Source organism: Lygodium microphyllum, chromosome 12 (assembly GCF_053477565.2).
Source record: "Lygodium microphyllum isolate KBCC chromosome 12, Lygodium_microphyllum_v1.1.10, whole genome shotgun sequence".
Classification (NCBI taxonomy): domain Eukaryota; kingdom Viridiplantae; phylum Streptophyta; class Polypodiopsida; order Schizaeales; family Lygodiaceae; genus Lygodium; species Lygodium microphyllum.
Window position 1 is genome coordinate 97,854,241 of NC_141146.1, and position 19,484 is coordinate 97,873,724.

Consider the following 19,484-nt stretch of genomic DNA (forward strand, 5'->3'; position numbering starts at 1 on the left):
GGTAGTGTGTGTAGCTAAAAATGCAAGAGCCCTCGAGCATTGGTTGGCAATATTCTCCACCACTTTCAAAGGTGTGGTGTTTCAGTGGTATGAGAGACAAGAAGCAAGAACTTTTGATATATGGGACAACCTCAAGTTGGCCTTTCTCACTAAATTCAAACATGAAGATTTTGAAGAGCAGATGCAAGAGGAGTTTATGAACTTAAAATCCTCTAGTGAACGGGTGGAAGAAAATGTCTCTAGAATGGAACCCATACTTTAAGAGATGGACCAACCATCACTTTGGATGAATGCATCGAGAAGGGAGTTTTTCTTAAAGACCTACAACTAGAAGTTTATAAGTTTGTAGAATTGAGAGAGCCACTCAATCTGCAAGCTGCAATGGAAGGTGCAAGACTATATGAAGAAGTTGAAGCAAGGCTATCGATGACCTCAGGAAGATGAGTCTTACCTCCTCCCGTGCTAGGAATGGTATACCCACCAAATGCAATCCTAGGGATAGTTTCCTACCCCTGCCCTCACATGCAAAAAATGCCGTAGTACAGTGTACCAAATTCACAATTGTTGCAGATGAAACTACCTCAAATGATGGTTCAACCCCACAATAAGAATGGCCTTAAACACTTTCCCAATGGTGACTCAACAACAACAATGGAACCCTACCAACTGGAATCAACAACCCCCAATCTCAAGAGGAGCTTTGAATTAGAATCAGAATCAGATTAGAGGACCCTACTGCAAGTACTCTAGGAGGTAAAAATTTGAAGGATTGTCTATTCAATTCACTTGCAAGCATCAAGAAGAAGTCGATGGATATGATTACAAAATAGCTTCAAATGCTAAAGATGAATACCGCCAACATATCTAGTCATGTAGGAGGTCGAAGAGATGTGATGTGATGTAATATATGGTGTAAAAAGTTCCATTAAGTGAGACATTTAGCCACTGAATGTATCTGAAAGATGAAAACCAACTATCCCTAGAGCCTTCTGTTCGTAATGTTTAAGGAAGAACCATATAGAGGATATTTGCTCCTTAAAGGAGAAGCATGAAAGAAGGAAGAAAGATGAAGAATCAAGATTTAACTTGTTGGAATCTAAGAGAGTTTGGCCCTAATTTTGGCCCAAGAAAGTTTCCCTCTCAAAGTTACAGAGGACGATAGTCTCGCCATGTGGGTAGAGATTGGAAGTCGAGTATTATAGATGTGGAGAAAAGGGACATATCTCACCAAACTTCCCAAACCATAGTAGATACATGGACTACAAGCCCTTATGTAGTAGGATGCAAAGGAGAAGGCCACATCGCAAAAGACTGTCCCAATCCGCTCTTGTGAAAGCTACCTCCGATATTCAATAGAAGACCCAAGAACCTGCCTCCAACTTGGTGGAATTGGAAGTTGTCGCAATAACACGTGCCAAGAAAAGAAAATGTGTAGTTCAAAAAGAGAATGTTCCCTCTACTAAAATAGTAAGGTTCAATCTTCCCAAGGAGAAACGAAACAATAAAGAATAGAATGGTATAGTTTAAAGCCATCCAATAGTACTATAGAAGGATAGCGAGACAATTACAAACATAGGAGGAGAGGTTCAAAAGATATAGGATGTCGAAGTATCTCTAGTAGTAAAAGAAGTGTAGATGTTGCCACTTCTAGAGGAAAGAGGCAAGTTAAAAATGGGTATTGCCCAATTTTCTAGCTGATTGGAGAAGCCACTGGATCCCATCAAAGAATATGACTTCATCAAAGATCTAGATCCTCAAACCAAATCTGACATTTTAACAGTTGTTGATGTTATCTCCTTACTATCGAAAGAAATTCAAAAGCATACTAACAAGAAGAAGAGGACTAAGGATTGCTTCTATTACTGTTCCTAAGTCCAACAAAGCCCTAGAGCCTGTGGGAAGTAGATGTAGCTAACACCTTCTTGGATCCTGTTACCCCAGAGATTAGCATTGTCATAGAGTTCACGCAAGGGCTGCAGAACACGGGGTTCAAGATACAGCAATGGAAGTGACTAACAAGAAGAAATTGAATTTTTGATGCCAAAGTACTCTATATTGTTTGTCAAGTAAAATACATGAAGTCCATGTTCAGAAAAATCTGAAGTATCTCTTAATCAGCTTTGCATCTAGGTGTTTGAGATCAATATTGGCTTTGACACATAGACTTGTTAAAATCTGCTGGATAGTAATCCCTGAAAAAGCTGTACATATTCAACTTTACTTTCAGATGTTCAAGTTCAATTTTTCCATTGTTGCACTTAACTCATTGGGTATTTTAGCATCTCCAGCAGTAGACCTTTCACTTTCTTGGATGTCATTTGCACTTCGTGCTGAACCATGCCCTGCACTAGGACTTTTGGGAATGGATGTTGGAATCCCTTTAGATGCCAACATAGTTTCTGGCTTTATTTCTTCAGGTTTCGTCAAGCTGGCAGCACCTTTGTTGCCATCCTCTGTTATGTTTGCAGGAGCAAAACTTCTCTTCAAGAGCACCGTTCGAGAGGATCTCCTTCATTCCCTAGGGATAGTGCACTTGTCACAGTTGCAAGCTTTTGCCTGAGATTGAATTTTTTGGAAATTATAGGCTGTACATCGTCTACACCAACCAAACTCTCCAAGAATGGGAGAAGTCCTGCCAGAGCAGAATCTGACTCGTCATCGAACCAACTCTCGATTGGAATGCCATTGTCAACCTGGAACCCAAATGCCTAAGGAGAATTGTCAATTATAGCCACCTTAGCTAGGTCACGGCCCAGCACAGACAGATCCTTCATATAGTTTCCATTAAGATAAACACATGAATCCCGAAACATACGATGTCGTATCAGTTTTTTCTTCGGATCTAGTATATTCAATAATTGCTCTCCTTATACACTCTGACTCGTAGTAAATACTATAATCTCAAACATTTGAGAAACTTTCTCCATGAATATTTGAAGATGAGGTTTGCGCCTCACATATACAATATACTCTTGAGAATTGAAGCTCACAGGGAAGGTGAAATCAGCATTGTCACAGTGCTCCAATGTTGAGTGCACTAACGTTTCATCCAAATCTAATACAAGAGTGATAAGTGGAGATTGCCGTGACTGTTTTGGAAGCAAGAAGGGTGAGCGACCTGGTTCCTGCAAATCTTCACGATCTGCCCTGTTCTCCAAATTCCATCAACTGGCCTCAAGACCAAGAAGTGTCTTCTTTGACAGAGACTCTGTCATTTCATTCAGCTTTCCTCTGGTTTTCAGTCTGAGATATTTACTGTGTCACACACTGTCCGATCTGCATAGACGGTCAATTTTGTGGGCCTTGAAGAGGATTATGAATTCAACATTGAACGGGATGCAATCGACAGAGAGGCACCTGCACCATTGCATTAATGCTGTTCTGCATTCTCTGGGACAGTGGAACCCCTCGCCAAGTGCCTGTATAGCCTAATCTATGGTTTGTGTGATTGCTTCCTATCGCTGTACCAATATCCCATTGATAGATCAGTAAATTTTGTTATTGTTCCACTTCCTCTGCCTCCATGAAGAAATTATCTCCCTTCTCCTCTTCATTTTTTCCCCTGGATGAACTCGTTCATCCCCCAAAAACCAATTGCTTTCTTGTAGAGGATGCTTTTTCCCTCCAAAAATGGTTTAGACCAAATTAGTCTCCCCTTCTCCTCTTTTAGCTGAGCGGGAAAACAAAACTCCTCTTTGACAAGAATAACTCTAGTCTCTTTACACCCCTTACGAGATCTATGCACCAACTTTGATTTTGACCTTGAGGACTAACGTAGGGTATCTTTGGAGTCATGAATTGCCCCATTAATAGTCAGCTTTACAATGAGTGATCTGCACATAAATTTCGACTTCGGCCTTGAGGATTGGGTGGCAAAATGCTCCCTCGGTGCTTCACTAGTGTTGTCAATAGCCCATTGAAGGATTCATTTACTCGCTTAAGCAGCTTTTGAGGGACCTCCTTCAACTCTATTTCATTAGATGATCGGCTTCCACAAAGCTTCCTTTGATTCCACAATTCCCTGCACTTTTCTTAGAGATCATCATTGAAATTATCAGCTTGATAATGTCCTTTGGCATCAGTTTTTCATATTTTGTTAACACAGACACATCATGCATCCAAACAGAATCACACACACACACTAACGGAATATATACATTGGATGCGGGTTATCGTAATGCATCTCACACACAATGAATCACACGCGGAAAAATAACACAAATGCACAACAAAAAAAAAATGGAGGTGTATACGGCTCGGATGCACAGCAGCACGACATCCACCCCCTCTAAACCTGCGCATCCTCCGGATGAGCCAACTATCCAGGATCATTCAAGTCCACAAATCGGTCGAGTCCTTCATCAGTTTCTAGTGGACTTGTTTCTCCATCAGCTTCATCATCCATATTCTTTGCTTCTTCTGCTTGACTTTCTTCTACCTGCTCTTCTTCTGCTAATGCTTCAAGTGAATATTCTTCATCTTCTCTTCTCTTGAAAATCTTGACCCGTTTTCCAGCAATGCGCACCCTCAATACTATTCCATCTAATTCAGGCAACTCATAGGTCCCATTGTCAAAAACCTGTTTCACCTCATACGGTCCAAACCATCTTTAAACCATTTTTCTCATGCTACTATGCTGATTCTCTAGACTACTGCCGCAGACTAGAACCCAATCTCCTTCTTTTATGGCTTTAGGCCTCAAGCGATGCCTCAAATCAAACCTGTCCTTATTTCTGAGTCGGGCTGCCTTCAAACGATCAACTACTAGCTGCACATCTTCTGTTCTTCTCTCTAGTTGACGAATCCGAAGAGCTAGAAGCTCCTCCCTTGATAAATTCTCATGTCATGGAAGAACACTCCACGTGAGAGCACAGATTTCTGTAGACATGACAGGTTTTTCCCCATACATCAACTCTGCAGGCATATATCCAGTAGTCACACTATGTGTAGAGCAGTTTGCCACAATGCAAAAGGTAGTAATCTCGGCCAATCTCCAATCCGACATCTACAAGATTTTCCCATTGCTTTAACTATCGGCGGATGTCCTCTTTCACTCTTCCCATTTCCCTCTGGATTATAGGTAGTAGTAAGAGCCAATTTAATCCCAAGTCGTGAGAAAAATTCTCTAGCTTCATCTGCATCTAGCTCTCCACGTTCAGCTGTAATCTTGCCTATACATCCATACCTGCAAAATATTTCTTCCAACAAGAATTTACATACTGTAGTGGTGGTCTTCATCCACAAAGATCTGCCTTCAACATAGTTTGTAAGATCCTCCCTAGCCAAGACAAGATATCTCATCTGCCAAAGTCCCACTGGCAAAGTAACCAAGTCTACCACCCACTTATAATGCATACATAGTGGATAGGTCGGATGCAACTCATCACGATGCCGCACTAAAGAGTAAAGCTGGCAGTCCCTGCAAGTCTCCACAAAGTGGGAAACATCTTTATACATCCCTTTCCACCAGTATCTTTCTTTGATTTTCTCATAGGTAGCCCATACACCTCTATGACCAGCCCATGAGCTCTCATGAAACTCTCGCATAATTTGCATCTGCATTGCTTCCTCACAAACTACTCTCAAGGGCAAGCTGCCTCTCTTCTTTGGATGCTTCTAAAGAGAACCATCTTTCAAGAAATACCCATAAGCCTTCCTTATGATTTTCTTGAATTCATCAACTGTCCAATCAGCTCTTCGAGTCAATGAACTTAGATACTGTCCAATTTGTAGCCGCTCATCAACTTAAAGTTCTTCAATAAAGGCTTCAACAGTAGATACATGACAATCATGAACAAGGAAAGAAGTTGCAAACTCTGTCTTATCATCTTCTGCAAGCATTGACTTCTCATCCTCATATCTCGCCCTAGATAGCATGTCAGCAACTGGATTATCTTTCCCTGCTATGTGTCGAAATTCTGGATTCAATGATGTGATATAGGCAATCCACCAAAGCATCGCTATATCTGGAGTCGAGCAGCTAGTAATCATGCCAAGCAAAGGCAAACAATCTGTTTCCACAACAACTGAAGCTCCAATAAAATACCCTTTGTCACACTTCACTGCAGTGACTACTCCCCACAACTCTCTTTTAATCTGTGGATATCTCCTCTGCCGCTCATTAAGAACTTTAGCTCCAAAGCGGATTGCATATCTATTTCCATCAGCATCATCCTGTCCCACTGCCCAACCTATGCCGATAGGGCTAGTATCAACTGTCAACATGATCGACCGTCCACACTGATAATCCGCCTTATGAAGAGTAGGAGCTGACTGCTGCAACTTCTTGAGTTTACGCATGGCTTTCGAATGCTTCTCATCTCAATGAAATTTTTGCCCCTTTCGAAGCAGCTGATAGAGAACATCTGCTATGTGAGCAAAATGAGGAATCCAAATCATGTAAAATACGCAAGCTCCCACAAATCTCCGCACCTCTGAAGTAGTCGAGCAATACTCTGCAATCCTGCTTATGGCATCCACCTTTGCAAGTGAAGGCTTCCTGCCATAATATCCAACCATATACCCAACTATAATGACTTCATTAACACCAAAGACATATTTCAGCCCTGAAAGAGTCAAGTTTACCTCCTCTAATCGTGTCAATATTTGCTCACAAGCAACCAAGTGTTCAGCCACAAACTGTCTACATCCTCGTAAATCAAGACTTTCATTCTTTTCTTCTTCTGCACAATCCTTAATAGGCACATCATCTAGGAAAGGCATGGTATACTACAGAATATAGTCTCGTAGAACTCTATGCATAGCATTCATCATATGAGCAACTGAGTTGGTGGCACCTTGAGGCAAGGTACACATCCTCACAAGACCAATAGGTGTCCGCATAATAGTAATGTCCCTGCTTTCCAAGGCAAGCTGAAACTGATCATAACCTGAATACAAGTCACCTAGAGAATAGATGGCTTGTCCTGCATAAGCCTCAGCAAATTCATCCACAACTGGACCTGTTTCCACATTCCTGATTGTCACTTTGTTCACGGGCTGCATATCCTGAATAAATCTCAAAGTACCATTCTTCTTTGGTACAGTAAACCACCTGTTAGAATAGGGTGCAGAAGAGGGTTCCAAAATCCCCATCTTAATCTTCTCATTTAGCAACTCTATCAGCTTTGGCAAGTGTGCTTTAGGCACAGGTATAGGACGTATATTCCATGGCACATGAGGGACAGTGAAGATGATCATAGGCGCAACCAATTCGGGACTAATGCAGCCAATTTCATGAGGAAAGAAAGCAAATGCCTTACCATGACGTCCAAGCATCTCTCTAAAACATTCTTTTTCCACTGGAAGCAAGAAATCATCATTTCCAATCTTCAATTCTGCAAGAGTTTCAGCTGTAAATTTATGTCCAATATTTTCAGGATCTCTCAACATAGGCTGCTTCATAGCTTTTTCTATCTACTCATCACTATCAGGAGGAAGCGGCCCTGCAACCGGCTTAACCTTCTTATCAACTGTTTTATACTTCGTGTCAACCTTGGCATCAGTCAGGCACTCTTTTCTTTGCTGCAATTTCTGCAAATTTTCAGCAACTCTCAACTTTGTTGGCTGAAAGATTTCAGCCCTTTGCTCTATGGACTGCATGGGTGCAGCCTGAAACTCTGTATGCTAAAATTTTTCAGCATTCAACTCTGTTGGCTGAATAAATTCAACCCTCAGCTCTATGGACTGCATGGGTGCAGCCTCATACTCCATATGCTGAATTTTTCCAACATTTAACTCTGTTGGCTGAAAGGTTTCAGCCCTCTGCAACTCTGTAAGCTAATCAAGATCAGCCATAATTTCAGTTTGCTGAGTTTTCTCAGCCGCTAACTCTATTTTCAGCATAAAATCAGAAATTTCCTGAAACATATTCAAGGTTTGCACAGGTATGATCTTTGAACCCTTATATACATCAGTTTTCAGCATTGTTCCCATCTCAAACAATGTATCTGCATAAGACATCCCTTCATACAATCCATCTACATGCTCTTCCGCTTGCAAAATACCTGCAATCTTTAACTCTTTCTCCTTACGATCAATGTACTGCCTGGCAGCTCTAGGCAAATCTGAAATTCTCTGATAACTCACTGAACTATTTGAAGAAAAACAAACAAAATTAGTGGAGAAAGACTGGCTGCCAGGAGGCGAGATCTCCTCTTTTCTCCGCTCCGTACCACTGGCGTCTCGCAAGATAGCGGTACCTAATGAAAATCCAACTCCTTCACAGGTAGTGGTGCCTCACGCAAGGAGTCCCTGTTTCTCGGATGATTTACCCCAACAGTCATAAACTGAACAGCTCGCATACCATCCTTACTACGTATCCGTGCATAAGCTGAGCCGTCATCCATCACTTTCGTTTCCATTCTTGCTTCTGTTATGAAAGGCTGTCCAAGAATAATCCGATAAGAGCAAGAATCCTGAACAAAGAAATGATAATCCTCTTCAACATTACCAATAGAAATTCTGATGCTCGGACAAGCAGCATACATATCACCAGAAGTATTATTGGCGGCTCTCATGCGCCAGCCATGCTCTGCATCCATAGGCCACTTGCCACTCTCATAAACACCTCGAGCAATAAGATTAATCTCGAAACCATGATCGACTAGAGCGACCAAAGGAATTTGTTTCTCTCCAATCCTTACAACCGTCTCAGTGGTTGCTCTAGCCCAATGACTTCATGAAAAATGGCTACGAGGAATGAGAATAGGGGTATCATCATCTTCATACTGCATAGGCTAAACTATTTTCTCCAATTGCGGATTGACAGAAGCATTCTCAACCATCACTACATCATCATGCTCTTCCCCAAGAGCTCCATGCCATGATCCCTGTAAAGCAGGTCCATCGCATGTCGTTTCCTCCGCAAAAGTTCCTGCATCTGATCTTGTATTTCTCTTCTAGCAATCCCAAGAGCTTCTCCAACAGTAAAAGTGACTTCACTATTCAAAATTCTTTCATGAAAAATCTTACTCATATCCGTCTGCATATCAAGGTCCAATGAGAGCTTGAATCCTGGCTCCTTTCTTGGTTGCCTCTTCTCTTTCATCTGCTTGTCTCCCATAGGTTGTTCAGGACCTAATTGAGCTGGAGAACTTGACATAGGTGGAGTTGTAATAGGTGGTGAAACAAAGTCACCCCCTCTAGTCTTTTTGGAGGTGCTGAGACCCTCCTCATCTCTTCTTCTCTTTTCCTCAACCATGGCATCTAAACCCTGTGTTTTCGCCATATAAGCAAAAATAGAATACCTGTCAACAGGCGAATCCCATCCCGTTTCTCCTCGAATGCTGGAGCCCACACAAGTCATAGTAGATGCCTGAACTTTCCCTCTTCTCGCTATCTCCAAGGCAGAGGACCATAAAGCAGAGTCTCCATCTGATTTTTGCTCAAGCTGGACTCCATAAGCTGAAGCATCTCCTCTAACACTCACATAAGCTGATTGCGCAGCCATATCATCAACGAGCTTCTTCATGCCTCCCTTACCAAAGTTCGTGTCAAGAGGAGCACCAGTTTCTGTTAGCCATATCTTCCCATCTTGTCCCCAGAACACTACATTCTTCTTACGCGCTTCCTGAAAAGCATCACAATCTCTGCAGTGTTGGTGCTCTGTACTATCGCACCAAATACATCGTCTCCCTTTTCTTTGACCAGCTGGAAAAGCAGTCGCTGGAGCAGGTGCTACAGCAGGTACTGACATAAGTTGCTCCTTTAACTTACCAACTTCAGCTTTGACTGCTTCAATCGTCAAATCTACCAAGCCTTTAATAACATCATCTACAGATAAGGGCACTAGAGCAGCGGGAACTGGTGGATTTACAACAGGAGGAGTAGGCTTAGGCATAGAACTTGCAGCAGGGGTAGAAGAAGAGGTCTCCAAGGATTTTTCAGAAGCAGATCATGTATTACGATGCAATCATACTCTCCTGCGCTGCTTCTTAACAAGAGCATTCACATCATCAATGACATGTCTCCACTCGGTCTTTAAACCTGAATCAGTAGCTTGATCTTCCAAAAGATCATCCAACTTTTCCTGTAAATCAGCATCAGCGGCCTGTAAAAATAATTCCACTTTTTGCATCTCCAAAGCTTGCTGCTCAGTTCCATCCAACTGATCATAGCGGCTCTCAAACTCTCGCAGAAGGGCGGTAACTGAAAGTCCTTTATTAGGCATAGAAACCCATGCTAAGAAATTCCTGCGGTTCATAAGACTTGTATCCTCCAGGAAATATTCATCTTTTAATGCCTTCTTAAACTCTGCCCAACCTGCATGTGTTTCTTAAATTTCTGAAATTCGGACTTCAAGAGCGCGCACCACGATCCGCAAGAAGTAGCGACTCCAAACATCTTGAGAAACCCCAAAAAACTTCATCTTTTCTTCATAAAAATGCAGGTAACTTGACACTTGTTGGCCGTTAAACTGCTTCATCTCCTGTTGGACAGCTTTCAAGGCATCCATGGCATCACTATCACGTTTCGCGTGAGCTTGCTGCTGCATATAAGTGGTAAATGACTGAAACAGGTTCTTCATGACATTGTCATCTGTCATCTCTTCTTGCGAGTCTCCCATCTTGTTGAAAAGTGACGCAGCACTTTCACGTCGGGTTCACCAGAAATGTCGTAGAGTTCAAGCAAGGGCTGCAGAACACGGGGTTCAAGATACAGCAATGGAAGAGACTAACAAGAAGAAATTGAATTTTTTATGCCAAAGTACTCTATATTGTTTGTCAAGTAAAATACATGAAGTCCATGTTCAGAAAAATCTGAAGTATCTCTTAATCAGCTTTGCATCTAGGTGTTTGAGATCAGTATTGGCTTTGGCACATAGACTTGTTAAAATCTGCTGGATAGTAATCCCTGAAAAAGCTGTACATATTCAGCTTTACTTTCAGATGTTCAAGTTCAGATTTTCCATTGTTGCACTTGACTCATTGGGTATTTTAGCATCTCCAGCAGTAGACCTTTCACTTTCTTGGATGTCATTTGCATTTCGTGCTGAACCATGCCCTGCACTAGGACTTTTGGGAATGGATGTTGGATGCCCTTTAGATGCCAACACAGTTTCTAGCTTTATTTCTTTAGGTTTCATCAAGCTGGCAGCACCTTTTTTGCCATCCTCTGTTATGTTGTAGGAGCAAAACTTCTCTTCAAGAGCACCGTTCGAGAGGATCTCCTTCATTTCCTAGGGATAGTGCACTTGTCACAATTGCAAGCTTTTGCCTGAGATTGAATTTTTTGGCAATTATAGGCCGTACATCGTCTACACCAACCAAACTCTCCAAGAACGGGAGAAGTCCTGCCAGAGCAGAACTTGACTCGTCATCGAACCAGCTCTCGATTGGAATGCCATTGTCAACCTGGAACCCAAATGCCTGAGGAGAATTGTCAATTATAGCCACCTTAGCTAGGTCACGGCCTAGCACAAACAGATCCTTCATATAGTTTCCATTAAGATAAACACATGAATCCCGAAACATAGGATGTCGTATCAGTTTTTTCTTCGGATCTATTATATTCAATAATTGCTCTGCTTATACACTCTGACTCGCAGTAAATACTATAATCTCAAACATTTGAGAAACTTTCTCCATGAATATTTGAAGATGAGGTCTACGCCTCACATATACAATATACTCTTGAGAATTGAAGCTCACAGGGAAGGTGAAATCAGCATTGTCACAACGCTCCAATGTTGAGTGCACTAACGTTTCATCCAGATCTAATACAAGAGTGATAGGTGGAGATTGCCGTGACTGTTTTGGAAGCAAGAAGGGTGAGCGACCTGGTTCCTGCAAACCTTCACGATCTGCCCTGTTCTCCAAATTCCATCAACTGGCCTCAAGACCAAGAAGTGTCTTCTTTGACAGAGACTCTATCATTTCGTTCAGCTTTCCTCCCGTTTTCAGTCTGAGATATTTACTGTGTCACACACTGTCCGATCTGCAGAGACGGTCAATTTTGTGGGCCTTGAAGAGGATTATGAATTCAACATTGAACGGGATGCAATCGAGAGAGAGGTTGGTGCGCAGATCGGTCGCAGATAGCTCACGTGGTGAATCCCGGAAGGTCCCCAAGAACAAAGAACTCTACCTTTTTGCACAAAAAACCATGTAAAAGCATGCACGACAAGAGGCAAGAGAAAAATTTGGTTCAATCTCCCCCATGCCTTGTGTGAGCGCTTCACAAAGCATGTATTTAATGTATATTTCCAATCTTCATGCTCAATAATAGCCCAATTTACAAAAATATGACAAGCTTTTAGCTTTTGAGTTTGCTTTCTACAAAAATAGGAAAATAAAGCTAATGGATGGTGCCCATAGAGTCTAGCACGCCCAATCTCAATGTCCAAATAGAAATAACATATCCGGGCGCATAAGCGCATACAAAATAATAATCGATAATCAATGTCTCAATAGACATAACAAAATATAGGCGTGGCGCTTATCAAAATATAGTCCAAATGTCGAATACCCGCTAGACTCCAATGCTTTCCTCCGCCACTGCTGCTATCTCTACACATCAACTGAAGCATTCACAATCGTTAGTAAAATAATACAATTAAACAGACAAAAGTGAATACCTAGCAGTCTTCAGCTACATAAATAAATCAACTGGTTAGAAATAAATCCTAACCTTAATTTATTACGAGTGCGCACTCTAAACTCATAAATGTTTATTAATTTAATATGCATTTTGCAGAATCACCCGCTATGGAATCACCCATGTACACACTAAATTAATGAAACGCCCGAAAAGGACAGGCGTCCCCATCAACTTCTCGCACAAAGAATCCTCTTTGTGTATGAGCCCCGGTCATCTAAGTAAGTTTACAGAATCCAGCGTAAAACCTCACGGAATCCACCGTGGCATATGCCTCCTGGAATCATACCCCCGGGGGTGGGATAGCAATTGACCTCAATTGCTATTAGCTCAATGTGAAGCTAATAGAGTGGGGAAAGCATTTAAGTCTCTAGCGTGCATCCATTGTGCTTCCTCTACAGGATGGTTCTTAAATTTTACTAGATATCTAGAATACCTTCGGCCAGTTCTAGTGGTCATGTAGTCAGTGTCTATAATGGCTTCTGGTTCAAGTATTTCAGTCTCTTCTTCTAGTAAAGGTGGGTTTTCATAAACAGGGTGGATAGGTAATTGGCCTCTCAATGGTCTCAATAAACTAATGTGAAATGTATTATGAATTTTCCAATGAGATGGCAATTCTAACTTGAAGGCATTGTCATTAATCTTATGAATGATTCTAAATGGTCCATAGAATCTAGGAGCTAACTTGACAACTGGGTGTCTATCTACACTTTGCAGTCTACGCTTTTCTATTCTAAGCCAAACATAATCATCAACTTTGAAATTCATGGCTTGTCTTTTCTTGTTGGCTTGTTTGGTATATGATTGTTGGGCTTTAGCAATCATATTCTTAACCTCATCAAAAATACTATTATGCATAACAGCAATATCATCAGCACTCTGAATTCTATTAGACAAAGATGCAACAGGTGTAGATAATCTATATCCATAAATAACTTCAAAAGGTGTTTTCTTTGTAGATGTGTGCGGTGTATTGTTGTATGCAAACTGTAATAAATGTAAATGAGTGTCCCATGTGTGAGGTTTAGAGATAGTGTATGCACGTAAAAGATCTAAAATAGTGCTATTTGTGGCTTCTGTTTGTCCATTGGTTTTTGGATGAAATGCAGATGAGAAATCAATCTTTGTGCCTAGATTTGCAAACACTGTGATCCAAAAATTGTTACAAAATCTAGAATCTCGATCTGAAATAATCACTTTTGGCAATCCATGGTTAGTAAAAACAGTTTTCAAAAATAACTGTGCTGCTTGTGATGCTGTTAAAGTTTTTTTACATGCAATGAAATATGCTTGCTTACTAAATCTATCTACAATTGTCCAAATCATGTCATGGTTGGATTTAGTATTTGGTAAACCAGTAATGAAATCCATAGATATATGTTCCCAAGGTTTAGATGGAATAGACAAAGGCATTAGTAATCCATACTGTTTACCATGATGTCTCTTTATTCTTTGATAAATCAAACATTCAGAAACGAAATTAGATACATCTGCATCCATATGTGGCCAATAAAAATCTTCAGTTAACATGCGTACTGTAGAAATGATACCTCTATGACCTTGATATAGGGGACAATGAATTTCATTCAAAACAAAAGATCGGAATGGAATAGTAACACACAGTCTCTTTTCAAAAAACATAAATCCATCGTTATATGACAATGAATCAATAGGAATGAAATTATTTTGAACTAATTTTTGCCAATTAGAATGAAAAGTAATATCCTGGTGATATGTATCTTTCATAGCAATCAAAGAATCAAAAGATATTATAGAAATATTATGAATTGCAGGTCTTCTACTCAATGCATCAGCAACTACATTTTCTTTTCTAGGTTGGTATTGAATGATAGGATGAAAACTTTGAATGAAGGAAGCCCATTTGATATGACGGTCAGAAATTTGGGGTTGTCTAAGTAGATGTCTAATGCTTTGCTGGTCGGTCTTTATCATGAATTCTGAACCCATTAAATAATGCTTCCATTGTTTTAATGCTTGTACAACTGCTAATAGCTCTTTGTCATAAGTGGAATATTTGAGCTCAGAGGGTTTCAGCTTAGAACTAGAATATGCTATTGGATGGTTGTCTTGCATTAGTACAGCTCCTATTCCTGATCCGCTAGCATCGGTCACAACTAGAAAGAATGGTATGCTAAAGTCAGGCAATTGTAGAACAGGGGCATTAGTTAATGCACGTTTCAGTAAATCAAAGGATTTCTGCTGAGTTTCAGTCCATTGATAAACAATTCCTTTCTTAAGAAGTTTTGTTAATGGTAAAGCAAGTAATGAGAAATTACGTACAAACTTCATATAGAAACTAGCAAGACCAAGGAATGAGCGTAATTCATGTACATTCTTAGGAACAGGACAATGCAATATTGCGTCAATTTTTTTAGGATCAACTTTAATTCCTTCTTTTGATACAATATGACCTAAATATTCTATTTCTGTCTTAAAGAATTCACTCTTGTCCGGATTTGCAAACAATTGATTTTCTTTCAGTAATTGAAAAACTAATGATAAATGCTCATAATGCTCTTTTTCACTTTGACTAAACACCAAAATATCATCAAAGAAAACAATCACACAATATTAATATTTCAGAAAAATACGGTTCATCATTCTACTGAAAGTAGCAGGTGCATTAGTTAATCCGAATGGCATGACTAAGAATTCGTAATGGCCAAACTGTGTCCTGAATGCAGTCTTAAATATGTCGGATCTATCTAGCCTCACCTGATGATATCCAGACGTAAGGTCAATTTTACTAAATATAGAAGATCCTTGCAGTTTGTCCATAAGGTCATCAACTCTAGGTATAGGATACCTATTCTTTACAGTGATCTTATTTAATCCTCGGTAGTCAATACACATACGATAGGTATTATTCTTTTTCTTGACTAGGAGTACAGGTGCACCGAATGGGGAACTGCTAGGTCGAATTAAGCCTCTATTTAGTAATTCTTCAACTTGACTCTGGATTTCTTTTTGCTCTATTTGATTGTGCCTATATGGTACTTTGCAAGGTGGTTATGTGCCAGGAATTAAATCAATCTTATGGTCTTCTGGACGTGATGGTGGTAAACCTGGTGGTAGGTCTTCTGCAAAATAGTCCTTAAAATATGCAAGAAATTCCTTATGCCTAGGGTGCAGATGATTTTCCTTTGCATGCAATTCATTCACCCAAATGAGATATGATTTAGTATTCTTGCGTAGTGCACGTTTTGCTTGAGTATGCGAAAGCAGTGGAAAAATATGAGATGCATGCATACCATATAATGTAATAGATTTTCCTTGAAAATTAATATTCATTATGTGCGTGGAATAATCTATATTTGGATTATGCTGGTGTCTCCAAGGCATTCCTAGAATAATGTCGCTTGACTGTAATGGAACAACTAAGAAATTTCTTCTTTCAATATATGAACCAATTTGAATTTCTAAATCTTGTACTTCTTGTGTGCCATTGTACCTAGTGCCTAAAAATGCAGCTTTTATGCGATAATGCATAGGTACAGTATGTAATTTTAATTCCTTTACCAATTTTGCTGAAATAAAATCATGGGTACTACCGTCATCATGCAAGATAGTTCTTTCTTTTCCATGCACCATACATTTCATAGTCAACAATGAATGTGAAGTAGGCATACCTGGTAAAGTATCGGAAGTAGTAGAAGGATCATCCTCATCTTCAGTGAGATCCGGCATATCCTTATGCTCGTCTTCATCCATAGCTCCAAGGTAGTTGATATGTGCTGATGGCTTCTTTGAATAACAATTTGCTGCGAGATGCCCTGGCTGGTGACACTTGTTGCATACTATTGGCTTGGCTTTGGTCACATTATTTGCAATGGCTGGGAGTCTGGGTACATTTGGATTTGCTTGTGGAATAGGCTTTAGGTTTGGATTGACAGTGGATGGTAATGCAGGTGGTTTAGGCCAATTCTTGCGGAAAGATGGTGATGAGAAATGACCTGGATTAAACCTTCTGAAATTGGAATTGAATTGTTTAGATCCATAATTACCGTTGGCTTGGAATTGCTGTGGTCGTCGATCTCTTCTGCGTAACTTATCTTCACTGTCGTGAGCTAAGGAGATGGCGTCTTCAAGGGTAGCAGGCTTGAACATGTTCACTTCAGCGTAGTAATGTCCAAGAAGTCCAGAAATATACTTCCGCTTATGTGTCGTCTCTGGTACATCTTCAAGCATGCGTAGCTGTAGGAGTGCATTCCAAAAACGCTCTGTATACTGTGGAATAGGCTCACGATCTCGTTGTTGAAGTAAATCCCATTGCTTGATGGCCTTCTCATGAAATTGCGGTGGAAGGAAATTCTGCATGAACTTCTTCTTGAAATCTTCCTAAGTAGCAGGACATTCTATGCTCTTGCGGACTACAGTCCACCAAAGTGATGCTCTGTCTATCAGATGATTAGTAACACACTTGATTTTATCTTTTTCGGGATAAGTTTGCTCATGGAAATACTCATCAAACTGGCTAATGAAAGATAAAACAGTCTTTCCTTCTCGTATGCCATTGAAAGTGCGAAACTTGCAACTTCGTTTACTTATCTTGGATTCCTTGCGAATGGTTTGTGCTTCAAGAGTGGCGTCGATGGTACGTCGAATCAAATCTTCAGCTTGAGGTTCTTCTTTGTCGGTGGATGCTCTTTGTAGTTTTGTCAATTGTGCTTGCAATGCTTGCCTAGCCCTTTGCTTTTCTTCCAATTGTAGCATGATTAGATCCAGCTTTTGTTCCATGGTAGGCTCAGGTAGGTCGTCTTCAGCCATAGGATCATCCATATGTGGGGTAGTCATCCTGTAAAACTCAACAAACATTTCTCTCTCAAAATCAGGTTAGCGGGATGAGCGTAGCTCAAATTTGGGGTTACAAGGCTATGTATTTTTGGGTATTTCTTTGTATATTTTCTGAAAATCTGCAATATTTCTGTATCCGTTTGCTGAAAGTACTTCAACGAACTTGTAGATAGGTAGAACAGCTTGCTGCGAACAACTTTCCAGTTCAGAGTTTTTGCATACGAACAAGTCTTTTAGGAGTTTTGAGCACTAGTCAGTTCTGATTTAGTCTGACTTGCAAAGTTGCAGACTTAGCAGACTTGCAAAGTTGTTGACTTACTGAACTTAGGCCGACTTGCAGAACTTGCAAAACTTGATTACCATCGACTTGCGGAACTTAACTTCAGAAGTGCGGGACCCGGAGTTTGCCAACTTGTCTGCCCTGTGTGACTTGCAGAAAGCCTTAAGCTTAAGTGATTAAGCTTAAGCTTATGAAGCTTAATGAAGGACTAGCAGGCGGCGTCGATTTCATGAGGGGGGGTCCGTTTTTTCCGCCGAAATTCACGGGTTGAAGTCGTTTTCTCCACGATTTTGAATATTAAACCTTCCTAAGCTTAGGATTAAGCTTTGATAAAGTAATTAACTTGAATTTGAGAAGAGCTTATCTCTGTAATTCCACGACTTGATGATGGAGATGTATGCGTGGTCCTCCGCCTGCAGAGCCTGGTCCTTCGCGATCTGACAGTGGAAACAGGGATTCTTGATCGCCAGAAGTCTGCCTGTATCGACGGTTCGCGATGAGATTGACTGTAGAGCCCGTTTGTTCCTGGAGCTCCGCCTTCGCCCGAGATTGGTAGCGATTGGAAGCTCTTGATCTCTGCTCCGCTCTGATACCACTGGTGCGCAAATCGGTCGCAGATAGCTCACGTGGTGAATCCCGGAAGGTCCCCAAGAACAAAGAACTCTACCTTTTTGCACAAAAAACCATGTAAAAGCATACACGACAAGAGGCAAGAGACAAATTGGGTTCAATCTCCCCCATGCCTTGTGTGAGTGCTTCACAAAGCATGTATTTAATGTATATTTCCAATCTTCATGCTCAATAATAGCCCAATTTACAAAAATATGACAAGCTTTTAGCTTTTGAGTTTGCTTTCTACAAAAATAGGAAAATAAAGCTAATGGACGGTGCCCATAGAGTCTGGCAAGCCCAATCTCAATGTCCAAATAGAAATAACATATCCGGGCGCATAAGCGCATACAAAATAATAATCGATAATCAATGTCTCAATAGACATAACAAAATATAGGCGTGGCCCCTATCAAAATATAGTCCAAATGTCGAATACCCGCTAGACTCCAATGCTTTCCTCCGCCACTGCTGCTATCTCTACACATCAACTGAAGCATTCACAATCGTTAGTAAAATAATACAATTAAACTGACAAAAGTGAATACCTAGCAGTCTTCAGCTACATAAATAAATCAACTGGTTAGAAATAAATCCTAACCTTAATTTATTACGAGTGTGCACTCTAAACTCATAAACGTTTATTAATTTAATATGCATTTTGCGGAATCACCCGCTATGGAATCACCCATGTACACACTAAATTAATGAAACGCTCGAAAAGGACAGGCGTCCCCATCAACTTCTCGCACAAAGAATCCTCTTTGTGTATGAGCCCCGGTCATCTAAGTAAGTTTACGGAATCCACCGTAAAACCTCACGGAATCCACTGTGGCATATGCCTCCTGGCATCAGAGGTGCCTGCACCATTGCATTAATGTTGTTCTATATTCTCTAGGACAGTGGAACCCCTCGCCAAGTGCCTGTATAGCCTAATCTATGGTTTGTGTGATTGCTTCTGACATTCAGAAAACCACCTTCCTTCATCAAGCTCGGGATACTTGTCGTCCCGTCGTGTAGCCAAATTTTTGACGAAGAAGACAAGCATGAAATCATCAAGATATGGTCTAAAGATATCCTGTATTAATCTATTGAAGGTGGCAGGTGCATTCGTAAGCCCGAAAGACATAACCAGGAACTCAAAGTGCCCATATCTTGTATTGAAGGCCGTCTTTGGGATATC

General features: G+C 40.6%; 1 pseudogene; it reads right to left on the reverse strand.

Moving 5' to 3' along the window:
* Nucleotides 1-2,469: 2,469 nt before the first annotated feature.
* Nucleotides 2,470-19,484, reverse strand: part of LOC148028077 (uncharacterized) — a 33,741-nt pseudogene continuing 16,726 nt past the window's right edge.